Raw genomic sequence first — 4,980 nt, 5'->3', positions numbered from 1 at the left:
CCAGCCAGACTGAACTTTGAAGTCCTGAAAAGCAATTAAGTTCCCCTGAAATATTCTCCTGGAGATTAGTTTATGGACTCCTCAGACGCCAGTCTCATGGTGGATTTGGGTACCATGATGCATCTTTCTTCTAAAAAGCTCAATATTGTACCCTAGCATTATTGTCTGATGTTAATATGTAGCTCTTTAATTTTTTTAAACCTCACCCAAGGATACTTTTTCCATTGATTTTTTTTTTTAAGAGAATGGAAGGGAGAGAGAGGAGGGAAAAGAGAGAGAGAAACATAGACATGAGAGAGATACATGAATTGGTTGCCTCCCACTCACACCCTGGCCAAATACGTGCCCTTGGTCGGAAATCCAACCCATGACCCTTCAGTCTGAGGGCCGGTTCTCTAAGTACTGAGCCAGACCAGCCAGGGCTATAGCTCTTTAATTTTTAACTTAATGTATGTGGCTGATCTCTCCAAATGAGCTGGAGATTCTTGAGGGCCTATGCCTTTTACTTCCTGGCCACCACTGATGCTTAGTACAGAGTTGAGTAACTTAAGTAACTAAGTGCTTAGTAAATATGTATTAAGTAAAGAAGGCAGAAATTAATTTCATGTCAGCTCTGAGCTCCAGTGGAATGATTTGACTCTACTGCCTCAAACACATCTCTCTATGACATGCTTCTGTGCCTAAGATTCCCACCATCACTTGGCTCTTTTGGATAAACATTGTCTCCAGAAGGCCTGCATTATAATGTAAATATCTAACCTGGGAGGTATCCCTCACTAGCAGATGGTCTTTAATAGTTTCCTAGCAGAGAGTTTGAGCCTAGGATTGGGTCCAGGGAAAGAGCCAGAGAACCTAGGGTCCCACTTTGGGGTGTGGATTAGGTAGAGCAGCACCCCAGTGATTGCTGTGACAGATGAGGGGTGGAGCATGGAGCCAAAGTCCACTGGGCTGGGCACCTGTGGGGTGGAGTAGAGGAATGCCTAACTGGGTTAGCGTGCATCTCAGTACAGCCAGAATTGCTCTGTAACATAGAGCCTTCACAAATTAACCCAGCGCTGTTGGGTATGAATGAATTCCCATCTAACCAAGGCTACACTGAGAGCATTGTCTGAGTGGTGACTAGGAGATAATCCAGTGCTCTTTGCAGTCTGTTCTACATTCAAAAGTAACTGCTAATCTCATTGCAATTGCGAGGAAGACCAAAGTAGGGGAGCAAAAAGAAACAATTTCTGGGGTAAGTACTGGTAGAGGACTTTATTATGTCAAGTTCTCATCTGGAATCACCCCCCTAAATCATGGGGGCATGGGTTGATGTGGTGTGGCCCTTGACTCACAACCAATACAACTTCTGAATTCTGAGTAATCTGTACATAAACATACCTATGCCCGCATGTGATATAGATATGCCCAAGTGCCTCTGTGTATATAATTCCAGGCTTTGTTTCTATAAATTGCTTGCTAGTGTGATGGGTAAGAATCAGAAATCAGCAGCAAACCAAAGCAAGTGGGGAGTTCATGGCCACCAGGCAGGGTTCTCTGTCCTCCACCAACACCCAGCAGGAAGCAGGCAGGGAAGGTCCCTGAGGTTACAAGGGCTTGGCTAGTTTATTACTCTCATTCTTATGGGCGTTTTTATAAGAAGCGAGCAAAGTACGAAATATTTTATAGCCTTTCAGATAGGAAGTATGACACCACATTTCAAAGAATAAAGGCCCCCATAAAGATGAGCACCTCACTACAAGTTCCTTTGGGAATCAATGGGAAGTTATTAAGTGCCAGAGCTCATCTGATACACAAATAAACACCTCTCTAAGTTTTGACTGTTAAGACATAAAATTTAGAGATGATAGCCCTGCAGCTACACAGTGTGGGGAAAGAGTTTAGGTTTTGAAGTCAAACATACCTTAGTACCTCCATTCACCAATGGGATCTTGGACATTGCCTAACTTTGCCTAACCCAGTGATTTCCAATCTTTTTCATCTCATGGTACACATAAACTAATTATTAAAATTCTCTGGCACACCAAAAATATAGTTTTTGCCACTCTGACAAAAAGAAAGGTATAAAAAATAGGTATAATTTTATCCATTCACACCAGATGGCTATTGTTGTGTTGGCTGCTATCTTTTTTTTTTTAATTTGACAATCTAAGGGAAAAGAGGTCAGTGCCTCTGACTAAATAGTCAGGTATTGCATGTTTAAAAAATTCTTTTGGCACACCAATATGCCTCTTGCAGCAACTGGTTGAAAATCGCTGGCCTAACCAGTTCCCTAATTTGTAAAATGGAAATAATATGTGAAGATAATGTAAAGAAAGCACCTTGTGAATGCTTACCAAGTGTTCATTTTCTCCTTTTCTTCCTTTCTAAATGATCAGCTGAATTAACTAACTACTGAGGAAGATTTCAGACCAGTAGCCCAATATGGCTCTGAAACCCCGCAAGAGTAAGAAGCTGCCGAAACCGGTTTGGCTCAGTGGATAGAGCGTCGGCCTGCGGACTGAAAGGTCCTAGGTTCGATTCCGGTCAAGGGCATGTACCTTGGTTGCGGGCACATCCCCAGTAGGAGATGTGCAGGAGGCAGCTGATCGATGTTTCTCTCTCATCATCGATGTTTCTAACTCTCTATCTCTCTCCCTTCCTCTCTGCAAAAAAATCAATAAAATATATTTAAAAAAAAAAGAGTAAGAAGAGTCTAAAAGTTAAGCTGCAAAAAAAGAGAGCAGTCTGTTTCATTAACATTCCCAATGATCTACAACTGGATGGGAGCTAGACCAACCCTGATTCTATTGATTCTATGGACTGGAGCTATCCATGTGAGTATCTGTCTCACTACTGAAGCTAGAAACACCTCAAGGGAATGTATGGAGACCGAGAACCCTAAGAACCCTTTCTTGTGAATGAATCTCCACAGCACTAGGGTAAAGCCTCAAAGTTTGATTTTTTATTAAAATTGAATGATTTTTATCTTCTCTCCCCACCAATTAGTCCTGAAATACCATTCTCTTTAGCTAATTTCGGACCCCTTTAAGGCTTATTCATAGGCCAGCTTTCACATTTTTGTCCCCATTTTATGCCCAACAACATGCATCAAATAAATTTACATTGGCAGCTACAAAATAATCACAGGGATGTAAGATACAGCATAGGTAACATAGTCAATAATATTGTAATAACTGCATATGGTGCCAGGTGGATTGTTTGAAATACCAAGGGGATCACTTTGTAAAATCTATGATTGTCTAATCACTATGCCTTTACCTGAAACTAATACAAAATAATATTGAATGTCAATTGTAATTGAAAAATACAAATTTTTAAATTAGTTTATGCACAGACTGTTTCTACAGGAGTGGGCCAGTTGGGGTGAAAAGCTAAATTATGCCTGTGTCCTAATCTATGTTGACACAATTTCACTGGTTAGCTATCTCCATTCAACAGACCCTTTGTTTTTTCCTACAAAGCCTTTTGTACCTAAAGATAGACGCAAAGTGTCCTCATGTCAAGATGGCTCACCAATCCTTCACTAATCTGAGATATTCTTTGAGCTATTTGTAGCATTTAGCTCCACATGCTATTTTGGGGGGGGGCGGGGCAGGGGCTGTCCCTTTGACCAAATTAGAGATAGAAACTTGGTCCCTAACAGTGCCCCAATTGTGTGACTCAACTCACCACCCATTAGCTGCCAGCAGTATTTCAGCAAGTTCTGTCAGCTATAGGTAATGGGGAAAATGCTAACCACAGATTTGCCTTCTTTGCTTTATTATTATTATTATTATTATTATTATTATTTTAGAGAGAGAGAGAGAAACATTGATTTGCTGTTCCACTTATTTATGCACTCATTGGTTGGTTCTTGTATGTGCCATAACCAGGGATTGAACCCGCAATCTCAGTGTATCAGGATGATGCTTAAATCAACTGAGCTATCGGGTCAGGGCAGATTTGCTTTCTATAGGACTTTATGTCATCATCATCATCACCACTACCCCCCACTATTCTGATCTGCTGCTTGTTCACCTAATAAGGCCTGCACAGAAATGGAAATGTGGTCGTTGCTTTTTCAGTTCACAAGACTTCCCTACAGACTCCTGGAAGTTCCCCTTCAGTTTTTCACAGACAGGGAACCAACAAAGACATCCTCCCTCCCCCCTCTTCCTTAATCCACATTCTTTATTTCCTCTTCTTTCAGTTCCTTCTACCAATTCACAGCAATTACTCTCTCTCTTATTCACTCAATCCTCAACGACTGTTGATTCTTAGTAGTACTAGGACGGGACAGCCCAGACTTCCAGGAACGTCATCAGGTTGGGTAGATTCTGAGTCAGTATTGTATACATTAATGTGTGTTGTGCCTGGTTCAGCTGGACTCTGCCACGATAACTCACTCATCCTAAGAGTACCGATGACATTATGTTTGTAACATTTAGTTTATTCTTATCATACACTGATTTTCTAGAGACATCGCAGTCATCCCTATTGAGACATACAGATAATGTAAGCTCGTAGTTGTCCTTTGTTTCTTTAGCTTGCCTTGCAAGCCACCAATGCAATAATTCCCAGCCAGCAACATAACCCAGGAAAACAGTCTTGTTAGACTCTGTCCACTTGCCAGGAGAGGGAACTTCCTCACAGTTACTGTAGCCTAATTGGTTGCTTCAGAAAAGTCATTAAACAAGGACATGGAATACAGCTCTCAGGTTTTATCAGAGCTGTGGCGTACACTGTAAATGACCCATCATAAGGACCCCACCCCTCTCTCTGGTCCTGATAAGGCAAAGGTTAAGGTTCATCTCCGTCTGCCACATTCTATTTCCTTCTGTCCAAGGCAGGACACAACCTCTGGAGCCAACTGGTTCCTCTCTCGGCTGGCTCGAAGAACAATATTCTTTTTACAGTGTTGAATGGTTAAGTCATACGCAAAGTAGGTGCCCAACAAGAAATACTTATTGATGATCCACTCAACTATTCAGGTAGTCA

The sequence above is a fragment of the Myotis lucifugus genome, unplaced genomic scaffold (genome assembly GCF_000147115.1).
Source record: "Myotis lucifugus unplaced genomic scaffold, Myoluc2.0 scaffold_6, whole genome shotgun sequence".
Lineage (NCBI taxonomy): Eukaryota > Metazoa > Chordata > Mammalia > Chiroptera > Vespertilionidae > Myotis > Myotis lucifugus.
The sequence above is the reverse complement of the archived record's forward strand: the minus strand, read 5'-3'. Positions refer to the sequence as shown.